Below are 13,155 nucleotides of genomic sequence, written 5' to 3' on the forward strand. Positions count from 1 at the left end.
CTTTATATAAACGCAATTATAAACTAAATTATAATTGGGAGAAGTGGATTCGGCAAAGGTGCCTCTGCGACCAAAATATACACAATGTCGATTTGCTCCAGCCCTGATTTGCAATCTTACTCTGAGTTTTTCATGAAACTTGAGAGCCCTGTTAGTGCACTGTGTGCTAAAACAGACAGTGTGGCAAAAACGTGGCATGGAATAAGGGCTAAGCATATGGAAAATGGAATGGAGTCACATACAGCGGACCCAGTCCATTTTCCACGCCACACTGCCTGTTTTAGCACACAGCGGCCTGAAGAGCCTTCAAATTATGACAATCCGAATCACATTGTATATCATGCATGACAACGTATATTTTTTTACCAGAAGACAACTAGAAGTTTAGAATAAAAGCAAATTATTTGGCCATATTTAAGGCAATCCCTGCCTCGGTACACCAGCATAATACCAATATGTACAGGCTTGTTTCAATCTGAGGAGAAGAATAACATGAACACTGCAAAATGTCCCAATACATTTTACAGTGCACTAGCCTACTCTAAGATTATGAATTATTTGAGAGGTTTCAATCTTAATCAATCTGCCCAGTGGTGGACACATGTTTGCCGTACAGTAGACTGTAAGATCTGTGCGGATACATGAATTTAATTTCCTGTCTTTTGAGGCTTTCAGAAAATGCAAACATTTCACTTATTTTTCTAGATTAATTTCATTTGTGATTTTGTTAGTCGCGTAATTTTTATACAAAATGTCCGTCTCCTTCCCGACAACAGGTGCACACAACCATTTCGGCTAACACGGACATTCAAAACGTCTTTATCAAGTTGATAATTTTGCGTGCAAGTATTTTTCTGTAAGTTAGAGGGCGATGTCGGCTACAATGCGTGGTAGACGCAAGTGAAAGTAAAACTTAAACGAATTATGTTTTATCTTGCGTTGTAAGAACGTATGAGTAAGCAGCTTGTCTTAGTCTAATTCACTTTTAGTAGCCTAGCTTAATTACTTTCGAGTTTTCATGAATTTATGTAGATTTATGTAGACCTAATGATGAAGATCAAGATGAGAGCTCTCTGTTTGTTTCTGTCGTTGATCTGCGCACTCAGGACCGAAGGTAATTAACATGTGATAGTACGGCGATACTGTTTTATAGGAACAATATGTCATATAACATTTAAACGAATTTTTCTTGATTTTCTGGAATTAATTATCTGTGTATGTCGACACACTATTAACCTACGGATTTAAAAACGTTTCGATTGCTACATCATTATTTCCGAAATAATTCAGTTTCATTTTTCATTTAGTTCCTGTTTATTTATTTCTCAATTAACAGAACAAATGTATTGCTACGTGACTCGATTTATATTCTAGACTATGTTTAGTTTCAGAACGTGCTCATGAAATGAAACGGACACTAAGGAATTGATAGGTTTTTGCACGTATTCTGACGGATTTTCAAAGTGATCTGCTCTGGTCTCAGGTTTGTCAGTGCGAGGTCCTGCGATGTCACTACGTGTCCAGTTGGGGGCGTCTGTGACGTTGCCCTGCTCTGTGGATACCCCAATACCTCTGCATGAGCTGGAGGTGGAGTGGACGAGGGAAGATTCTGGAAGCCTGGTGCATCTGTTCCTGGGAGGAAAGATCCGGACAGAATCACAGAGCCCAGCGTACAATGGCAGGGCCGAGTTTTTCACTGAAGAAATCTCCAAAGGAAACTTCTCGCTGCTGCTTAGGAATGTAACCCCTGAAGACAAAGGGATTTACAAGTGTGTAGTTCACACTGAACGTGAGTCTAGTGAAACAAATGTGACAATAGCTACTGGTAAGTACCCCCACCCCCTTTTTCAAATACAATACAGCTCTTTTTTTTTTATATATACATGCGGTCTAAAATTTTGAGAAGCTCTTTAGTATAATAATACATTGATATTTGCTGACACTTTTATCCAAAGCAACTTACAGTTGACTAAGCTGAGGACAATGCCCCCTGGAGCAATGCGGGGTTAGGGCCTTGCTCAAGTGCCCAACAGCTGCATGCATCTTATTGTGGCTACACTGGGACTTGAACCACCAACCTTCCAGGGCCCAGTCACGTACCATAGCCACTAGGCTACAGGCTACCTATTTTAATATCACATTCAACAAACTGAATTTGCCATTTTGCTGAAAAATAACTGTAAAATGAACAGGACATGTTAGCTTACATGTACAAAGGAGCAATGAAAGGAGTAACATGTGGCACACCCTATTAAAAATGAAATGCAAATGAACGTTTGAATGAATGTTTTTCAGGACGGCTGGTAGTGACTGGTGCAGACGTGCCTGTATTTGCATATGCTGGTGAAGATGTGATTCTGAACTGCTCAGTGGATGCTCATGTTCCTCTCAGAGAGTTAGAAGTAGAGTGGATGAAGACAAATGAAGAAATCCAGGTGCTGCTGTTTATGGGGGGGCAGTACAGACCGGAGTCACAGCCTGAGAGATTCAGAGGGCGTGCTGAGTTCTTCAGTGAGGAGATTCCCAAAGGCAACTTCTCAATGAAACTGAGGGATGTGAAAACTGAAGACAGAGGGGAATTCATGTGCAAAGTCCGTACAGACAGAGAATCAGTCAATGCAACGGCTTGGCTACAAAAACAGGGTAAGTATGAAGTAGCATGATCACATACAGTATGCAATCATCTGAAAATAAATGGTTGGGTCTCTCACACAGAAATTCACTCCAAAATGTAAATTAACTAGAAAAGGGTAAAGCACAGAGCATATTGCGTTAATAATGATATATTTATGCTTTGAAAATGCTTTGCATTTTATCATCCAGTATATTTTGTCATGGCATTATGTCTACATTACAGTCTAACAGACCGTACAGTGTACCTAGAATATAAAAGAATGGCGAATAAGATAAAATCATCAAGTTATAAAAGCATATGCTTCTGCCAGAAATCTGTTCTAATGTTATTGTTGTGTTTTTCCTTCCTTCATGATTCAGTCCTGGTTTAAGGGCTCTTCAGCATGCATGGTGGCTTTCTTAGCTTAAAGTCTGTCCTTCATTTTTCAGACATTTGGTGACACCTGTGGTGACTAGTGGTCACTACAGGTCGTTTTCACAAATACCAGAGTTCCATTCGATACAAAGCACATCGAGTGCTTCTGTTTCTTAGAAGATAATCCAGCGGTAGCATATTTTGGAGAAAGAACGCCTCTTAGAGACAGCCAATGATGTCATCTGACACAATAATATTGATCAACATATCAAACCTATTTTTTAAAGATATTGGGTGCTTCTACATTCATCATGCAAGTGCCTGTATCTGCAACATATTTTAATATTTTGTGGGATTGTTACACCTGACACCACCAGTAGAAAACAGCAAATAGTGTAGCAGAGTGCGAGAACACATTCGATTGATATTGCTACAAGAGAGACAGTGTGAAAAGATATGAAATGCGGCAGTTATTAATGAAAACATTTTGGATTGACATTTTAAAACTCCCCCTCAAGAGAACTTCAAAAGAAATCCAGGCCTCAGGGATAATGAAGATCTTTGGAGTGCCTCCCTTACACCAATCTGGCCCATGTTATTTAGATCTAGCAAGCGCTACCTGGTCTCATGTGCAGTGTGCAATTAATTCAGATCACTGTCCTCATATACGTGCACCTTACAGTTCAATGTTATTTGGAAAATTTGTATTTTGCTTCTTGATTGGCATAGTCAACTGGGCCAGGTCTGGTACTGTTGCTCATATTAATCAGCTAAATTCACTTCTGGTTCTGTTACATTGTAAGTCACTCTGGACAAGAAAATCTGCTAAATGACTGAACCTCTTCTAAACAAATCTCACCTGTATCTAAAGACCTCAGCCATATGTTATTATTGATTAACAATGATGAATTATTGAATGCTTCATAACATTATTATTTTTTAACAGTGTCTGACTACAGGGGGAATGGGGATAGAGATGGGTGTGGGCCTCAGATTCACTGAAATCTCTGTCACAGGTTTTTCCACGTTACATTGGTGTGTCCTGGGTTTAACCATGGCTGCTGCAGTTTTTGCAGTTTTAAGTTGTATTCCTGCTATTTGCTGCATAAAAACAGCACAAAAAGAAAAACAAGAAAAAAAGAAAAAAAAGAAAGGTAGGTGTTTACATGTTTTCTCTTATTTCAATTTATTTAACACTTCACACCAGTGTTCAGTTATGTGGTGTTGTCTTTATACAGCAATAATAACTCAGGCAGGTCAGTAGCTAGCTAGCTAACAGTAGCACACGTTTTTAAAGGTGCACAAAGTAATTTTATCTCATTTATCTGTTTAATCGTCATCTTTTGTGTACTAGAATTCAATTTACATCTCATTTTTCAAGGCAATTGTTTTCCTAAACAAAGTAAACTTTATGTGTTTGGTTAGATAGAATTTTTCAAATATTGATCACCTAATTTATAATCTTATCTTGCTGCATTGATCAATATAGTGCTGGTATTTTAAATACAATTTAGTTGGTAAGCAGAATGCAGGTCACTGGTAAGCAGGAAAACATAATTAAAGATAAGAATTTAACATAATTTTGTTGATCATGAGCACACTAAGTTCATGCAAAAAGCCACTAGTTTGTTGTTAGCAAATCTGATAAATGTATTTTATTTAATAGACAGACAGAGCCAGGGAGCTGCACAGCATCAGAACAGGAGCCTGTGCCTAGGTTGGATAAATTGATGTGCTTTTGGAGAGTCTTGGGCTACATTGAAGCATTTTGTAGTAGTTGAATTACGTTACGTTACATTACATTGCATTATTGGTATTTTGCAAGTATCCAGAGTGACGTACAGTTGATTAGACTAAGCAGGAGACAATCCTCCCCTGGAGCAATGCAGGGTTAAGAGCCTTGCTCAAGGGCCCAACGGCTGTGCAGGTCTTATTGTGTCTACACCGGGATTAGAACCACCGATCTTGCGTGTCCCAGTGGTTTACCACTATGCTACAAAGTAACATATTGCTGGAAGCAACTGACTACTTTTTACATAAAAACTTGATCAAGGCTGTCAGATCAGAAGCAAGGAGCCAACCAAAGTCTGCAGAAGAACTGTGGCAAGTTCTCCAACATGCTTGGAACAACCTCCCTGCTGATTGTCTTATAGAACTGCAGGACAGCGTTGGCCATCTCAGAGAAGTGATGCAGTTTTAACGCCAAAGGGTGGTCACAAAAAATATTGATTTGTTTCAGTTTTTAACTATTCTGCCAAAGTACTAAAATATAATGTAAAATGTATAGTATGTTTATTTAGGACCTTTCATTGAATTATTTTTGAAATAATCTTATCTGTACAGAATGTTATACAGGTGCTGACTTTTGCACGGTACTTTATATATATATATTTCCTTCTTCAGGGTTAACGACAGAGGAGGAGGAAGATGAGGAAGATGAGGAAGATGAGGAAGATGAGGAAGAAGAGGAAGATGAGGAAGAAGAGGAAGAAGAGGAAGAAGAGGAAGAAGAGGAAGAAGAGGAAGATGAGGAAGAAGAGGAAGAAGAGGAAGAAGAGGAAGATGAGGAAGATGAGGAAGAAGAGGAAGATGAGGAAGATGAGGAAGAAGAGGGGCTAATAGGTAAGCACCTGGTATTTTCAAAAGTCAAATACAATGGCCAAATTCAAGAAATTGCCCTAATTTATGATTCACAACATTTAAAAACTACTTTATTGACATAAAGGCAAAAAATAAGCCATAAAAGATGTAACTTACTCTTTTCACCCGGCCTCTCATTCTCAGCAGTCTGCGCAATGATTACATATGTCATATTTTGTGACAAAAGCACGGTTCTTCTTTTTGTATCATGGAAGAAAGTGGTCAGTCAGAAACTCCACATACTTTTTAGAGGTCATTTTCACACCTGGAACGCGGTGTATATAACATGACATGGCAAGACTAAGAAATAAATGGTAACAAGAACTAAACATGAAACATAACATGACATGACAATGAAACGTAACAAGAAATAAAACATAAAAACATGGCGAGACAAGACTAACATAATACGTGACATGACAATAACGTAACTAAGACAATAACTAAACATAAAACATGACATGACAAGCATGGAACGTGACAAAAGGATCGCTTGCTGGTAGACTCCGCTGTTGTTGATAAGCAAGGTTTATGCTCGTGCATGTTTCAGAATAAACCGCCCACCCCCCCATATAATAATAAACAAAACTTTGACCATTGATCTAAAATAATCAATTGCTTTGATCGTGTGGTTGCAAGGATACACACACACTGACACACACACTCAGACATGCACACACACACACACACACTGACACACACGTACACACACACACTCTCACACACACACACACACACACACACTCAAACACGCACACACACACTCACACACGTACACACACACACACACTCAGACACGCACACACACACACACACACTCACACACGTACACACACACACACTCAGACACGCACACACACACACACACTGACACACACACACACACACACACATGCACACACACTCAGACACGCACACACACACTCACACACGTACACACACACACACACACACTCAGACACGCACACACACACACACACACACTCAGACATGCACACACACACACTCACACACATGTACACACACACACTCAGACACGCACACACACGCACTCACACACACTCAGACACGCTCACACACACACACACTCACACACACGCACACACACACACACTCAGACAAGCACACACACACACTCACACAAATATATGCAGAGGAGGGGAAAAAGCCTGGGAACTGTATGGCACAGTGCCCTAAATAAAAAGGTCATGGCAGGAGGGGCGCAAGTGATCGAGGAGACAGAATGAGGAGACGGGATCGGATGCAATCACTTGTATTATCCGCAAGATATCACAGTGCAACAAGGTGTGTGTATATTCCAGTGTGTGTGTTCTAGTATGTGTGTGGTTCTGAAAATAAATGAAAAGGGAAATAATAATAAGTATAGGGCTACAACGTAGCGCGCATGCATGTGTCATAGTTAACAAGCTAGTCAGCTTGCAGCATCACTGAGCAACAAGCAGGCAAATGACCAGCTAGATAATACCAGTAAACTATGTCCTTACACAGTACTAAGCAAACTAAGCATACAGATACACCAAGGAACACATTTGGCATATATGCGCCGGATAAAGGTCTGTGTGCTGGCACAATACACGTAATTTAGCAGCTAATAATAACGTCAGCCAACACGGCAGTAAATGCTATAAGTGCAAACATTTTTTCCCTCGCTTCAACTAGCAACAGGCAATTCACTTCTCCCAACATATTTCATAGCTTAACATACAGCATTAACTTCATATTAGAAAACTTACTTTGTTCATAGACGCACACTTTGAACTACAGGGTAACCCATAGCTGCCAACTCTCACACTTTCGGCGTGAGACACACGCATTTCCCTGTTTTCACACGCACATGCAAATGCGTGTGTCTCACGCCGAAAGCGTGAGAGTTGGCAGCTATGAGGGTATACTTTGCTCAGACAACACGGAGAGCAATGAAGTTGCTGCCTCAACAGCGCGCCAGCCTAAAAGTAAACAATGAGTCTTGTGTCTTAACATAGGTGCTGGGGATAACAAATTAAAAGTTCATAAGCATGAAAGGGAGAAAATAAACAGAATAGAAGTCCTGAGCCTTTTGTACAGTATCTCTGAACACACAACGTATCATAACTCTAAATTGATAGGCGACAGCAATAGAAGTCTAATAAATATCGAATAAAGTGCCCACTGAGTGTATATTATAATAAAATATCATAACATAATTACATTATATAATAAGCATGGTTTCGCCATGCTTATTGTTTATGTTGCTGTCTCCAGCTGCCGGCAGATGTTTTCCCCTCCATTTATGCATCTGCTCCTCCCCTGTCACTTCTTGCTGGGAGGTACCCTGGCTGTATGAAAAGGAGCGGACCCAGTGAATGGACTATTTCCACAGAAACAGTTTTCATACTCACGTCTTTGGAGGATACTTTTGATGTGTATGATTATTGTGTATGAGTATTGCTTTTCTTTGCTCCTCAGTTGAAAGCAAAGGGACTGTGTTGCTATTTTGCCTTCAAGTCTCCGTTCCCTGCATCTTGTTATCCATCGCCTTCGCCATATGGGGTAAAATTGAGGGTAAGTCTGTCTGCTTTACTTTTTTTGTATTAAGATTTCCAAGTCCAGTTCCCTCCTTCATTTTGAATATGCAATGAGCTATTTACAGTCATGTTCATGCTGTAATCCCTACAGCTTATTTAGGAGAGTGTAGACACAAACAGTTCTCCCCTGAAACATGTGGTCTCACCTGCCAATCAAGCAGTGAGGGTTGGATATTGTTTGGATTTCATTAATTCTGATTCTGATTGTGATTTTGCTTATCAAATCTGGTTCTTATTGAATCCTGGTTCCGATTCAAAGTAGGTTTTTTTATTTTATTTAATCAAATGTTGTTATTCAAAGTAATTTTAATACAGAACATTTTAAAACACATTAACTGATTTGCAAAACATACAGTCCCCTCCAAAAGTATTGAAACAGGTCAATTATTTTGTTTTTGTTATACACTGAAGACAATTTAGTTTGAGGTCAAAAGATTTACATGAGATGATAAATCTTTACATAGGGGCGTCGTGGCTCAGGCAGTAAGAGCAGTCGTCTGGCAGTCGGAGGGTTGCCGGTTTGATCCCCTGCCCGGGCTGTGTCAAAGTGTCCCTGAGCAAGACACCTAACCCCTAAATGCTCCTGACGAGCTGGTCAGTGCCTTGCATGGCAGCCAATCACCGTTGGTGTGTGTGTGTGTGTGTGTGTGTGTGTATGAATGGGTGAATGAGAATAATAAACTTTATTTATAAAGCACATTTAAAACAACCATGGTTGACCAAAGTGCTGTACAAAACAAAACAAAATCAAATAAAATTAGATAAAATGAAATGAGATAAAAAGAAATAAAAAGAAATAAAAAGAAATAAAATGAAATAAAATGAAATACAAGTACATCATCTGGATTCCCCATTTATGTCTGACATAAAGGCCTCACTAAAAAGGTGGGTTTTTAACAGGGATTTAAAAATATCTATGTTTTGGGCAGATTTAATATGTGGCGGTAGGCTGTTCCACAACTTGGGGCCAGCTACCTCAAAGGCCCGGTCACCCCTCCTAGCTCTCCTCGACATAGGGACATCCAAAAGTTGCTGATTGCATGATCTAAGTGATCTAGCTGGGGTATACATATTGAGGAGTTCAGACAAGTATGTAGGTGCTAGACCATTCATTGCCTTAAAAACAAATAATACAATTTTAAAATTTATCCTGTAACGGACAGGAAGCCAATGTAGGCACTAGCTGCAGACGGCAGAGAGAGGACTGGTCTAAGCCTATATATAGAGAATTGCAGTAGTCCAGCCGAGATGTTATAAAAGCATGGACCACTCTTTCCAAATCTTTTTGAGAAAGATAGGCCTTGACCTTGGCTATTTGTCTTAACTGAAAAAAGGCAGCTTTGACAACAGCACTAATTTGCTTCTCAAATTTAAAGGCACTGTCAAAGGTGAAACCAAGGCTTTTCGCAGCAGGAACATTTTTGGGGGCCAGGGGGCCCAAAGCACCAGCAATGTCCTCCAATTGAGCTGGATGTCCAAACATAATGACCTCTGTCTTATTTTCATTTAAATGCAGGAAGTTAGCATCCATCCAGTTTTTTAAGTCTTTAAGACATGTAAGTAAAAGCTGCAGTGATTTCTTGCATTGAGATTTTACAGGTAAGTAAATCTGTACATCATCAGCATAACAATGGAAAGAAAGGTTATGCTTCCTGAAAATTGACCCCAGGGGCAGCATATATAAAGAAAATAAAATAGGACCCAGAATAGAGCCCTGGGGGACTCCACAAGTGAGTGGGGCTGTATCTGAGGAGTAATCTCCTACATGGACAGAGAAACTCCTGTCCAATAGGTACGACCGAAACCACTCCAAGGCAGCCCCCTTAATACCCACACAGTGTTCAAGGCGAGATAAAAGAATCTCATGATTCACGGTGTCAAATGCCGCTGTCAAGTCTAAGAGCACCAGGATAGCAGGCTCACCAGAGTCTGTAGTTATTATCAGATCATTAAAAACTCGTAAAAGGGCAGTTTCAGTACTGTGCCAAGGTTTAAAACCAGACTGAAACTTTTCACAGATGTCATTTTTATCTAAAAATGATTGTAACTGAATAAAAACTGCTTTTCCCAATACTTTAGACAAAAAAGGTGACTTGGAGATAGGCCTAAAGTTAGAGAGAACCGAAGGGTCAAGATTTTTCTTTTTGAGCAGTGGTTGCACTACAGCATGTTTGAATGCAGCTGGGACACATCCTGAACTGAGACAGGTATTGATTAGCAATAATACGCTAGCACCAACTGAATCAAAAACTTCTTTGAGAAGACGAGAGGGGATGCTGTCTGAGGGGAAATATGTAGGCCGCAGATGCTTAATTATATCTGAGAGCGAAGGGAGGGATATAGGCTCAAACTGGTCAAAAATGGCATCAATTGTACAGCGCTTTGCATAAAGGCGCGATATAAATGCCAACCATTTACCATTTAGATGACAGATCCGTATTTCAGGTTTTATTGCCTGGTATTTTGATCTAGATTTGTTAAACAACTTAGAACATATCACCTTTTGTATCAGACCACCCAATGTTTTGGTGAGCAAAAGTATTTGAACATGTGACTGACATGCTTTCTGACAATAAATAGTTAAATAGTTCTGAATGTCTACTCTTGGTTTTAGCCTTGGGTTTTGCCTGTGAAGACTGTATTTGTGTAAGAAAAGATAAACCAACCAGAGAGCTGTCTTTGGGTGAAACGCTTCAAGCTTAGAAAAGAGAAATCGATCAGCCATTGCCCAACATAGATTCTTCACCTCTTGTACTTTGATGTCCTTTTTTTCGCAGGCTCTGTTGGAGAGGCCTATGTTTGCAGTACTATAAACCTTGTGAGGATCCTCGTGATATTTAAGGTGGCTCCATATGTACTTGGTGGTAAGTTTCTATTTTATGATGCAGAATGTTCTGAAAATATGTACAAATTACACAATGTTTCCATTGTGTCCAAAAATGTAAGAACTCAAACACATGGAATAGATATTGCTAATATTCCACTTTAATAATGAACTTATTCATGATTCTACTTATAGCCATACATCTCTCAACAGGACAAAATAAAAACTCAGCACCTTTAAAGTAGCAACGTACACTTTTTTCATACGGACAATTGCTATATGAGACGTATTCCCACTGGCATCTCTCTAGCAATGACCATTGAGACCATTTGCATTGTTTAATTTCATTTCTATATTAATTTTAAGTTGGTGGTGGGCACTCCACTCCTGTGCTGTATGCAAACGTAAGCACAGAAACCATGGAAACCTACGGGAGAGATGACTGTTGTGAGTGCGGAGATGCATAGTTCACATGACAGGCAGTGACATGCCCTAGGTACCTTCCTTCCCTCAGTGAAGCCTGGAAGGCAGCAGCTTATAGAACTAGAAAATGAATAGTTCTCGGATTTATTCCCTTTTTTAATGACCAGCACTACAATGAATCACCCAGCTCCTCGAGGATGTTGAACCTCAATTTCCCCTGCTAAATGAAAAAAAAAAAAAAAAAAAAAAAAAAAAATGCCATTACAGTGCATTGCAAGGCATTTAGCAGATGCTCTTATCCGAGATTGAACACTTGTGTAGGGTAGGGGCAGGGTGGAGGGCCAGTAGCGACTGAGGTTCGACCCTTGAAGGCGAACTCACAATAAAGAAAGTGAGATACAACAATAAGACCTTCTCCCGGGACACAGGGAGGAACAGAAACTAACCCGTAGGCGGTAATGGAAAGAACAGAAATTAAGCCCCAAAAAACGGCTGTAGAAAATAAAAACAACCCTCAGAAAACAGGGCGAATACACAAACCAGATATAGTGCTGGGAAGTGAGCACTGAGAAATAATAGTGAATTCCCCAAATAAAAGTACAACCTAGCAAAAACCGCTAGGCACAAAACAAAAACCCATGAGGCGCAGCTCAGGAAGAAAAACACAAACTAAAATACAATACCGGGGACAACGTCCCTCTACCACCGGCTCACACGAGCCCAAAACAAAAAGGAAGAAATGAAAACCTTTCAGGAAGGCGTCGGTGAACAAACACCACAACCGAGCGCCTTCCTTACCTAATTTTTTGGTAGTCTCAGAGATTTTTGTAAATAACCAACACCGTACCTGACTCTACCAGAACAGAGTCTACCTGGCGTGTTACCGGCTTTGTGCACGTGCAAACGTTGAACACAAAAGCACTGAAGGGAGTCAGCACTGGCTTTAAATACTCTTGGGGAAGGCAATTCCCCAGGAGTTAATGAGGAACAGGTGGAACTAATGATCCTCAGCCCTCTGGTGGACCCACCGGGTACTACCTCCCACCATGACAGGACCCCCCTACTAAGGAGCAGCCCCAGATGCTCCTTCAACCCCCTGCCTGTGGAATTCACGGATCAGCTCCGGGTCCAAAATATCCCTTGAGGGGACCCAACAGCGCTCCTCCGGGCCGAAACCCTCCCAATCTATGAGATATTGTCTACCCCTGCCCACGCGGCACTCGGCCAGGATGCGGCGCACGGTGTAGACTGGACCCCCGTCAACTAGCCTTGGAGGTGGTGGAGGAACCTCCGCAGGGGCTAGTGCGCTTGTCAGCACCGGCTTGAGACGGGAGACGTGGAACGTGGGGTGGATTCTCATAGATCGGGGCAACTGGAGGCGCACCGTGACCGGATTAATCCTCCTGATGATTTTAAACGGACCCACGAATCGAGGAGCGAGCTTCCGTGATTCCACCCGTAGGGGCAGGTCACGCGTGGACAGCCACACCCATTGCCCTACTCTGTAGGAAGGCGCCGCCTGTCGGCCAGCCTCTTTTGATTGGCTGTAGCCTTCATGAGCGCAACTCGCACCTTCTTCCACACAGACCGACACCGCCGAACAAAGGTCTCGGCAGAAGGTACTTCGCCCCCTCTCTCCGGTTCAGGAAATAGTGGTGGCGGGTACCCAAACTGTGCCTCGAAGGGCGAAAGGC

General features: G+C 41.1%; 1 protein-coding gene and 1 long non-coding RNA gene across 2 annotated transcripts in view; both read left to right on the forward strand.

The window, feature by feature from the left end:
* Positions 1–2,396: 2,396 nt before the first annotated feature.
* On the forward strand, positions 2,397–5,472 carry LOC133141660 (uncharacterized). The gene is made up of 3 exons (XR_009710113.1): positions 2,397–2,643; positions 4,006–4,143; positions 5,393–5,472. It is a non-coding gene; the product is annotated as an uncharacterized LOC133141660 (long non-coding RNA).
* A 17-nt stretch (positions 5,473–5,489) lies between these two features.
* The window catches only part of LOC133141653 (uncharacterized), a 151,063-nt gene continuing 143,397 nt past the window's right edge, over positions 5,490–13,155 (forward strand). The window contains exons 1-3 of the mRNA XM_061262243.1: positions 5,490–5,611; positions 8,096–8,191; positions 10,992–11,078. The gene's annotated coding sequence lies outside the window, so the exon portion shown is untranslated. The remainder of the gene's footprint in view (positions 5,612–8,095; positions 8,192–10,991; positions 11,079–13,155) is intronic.

This window comes from Conger conger, chromosome 12, assembly GCF_963514075.1.
Source record: "Conger conger chromosome 12, fConCon1.1, whole genome shotgun sequence".
NCBI classification, from domain to species: domain Eukaryota; kingdom Metazoa; phylum Chordata; class Actinopteri; order Anguilliformes; family Congridae; genus Conger; species Conger conger.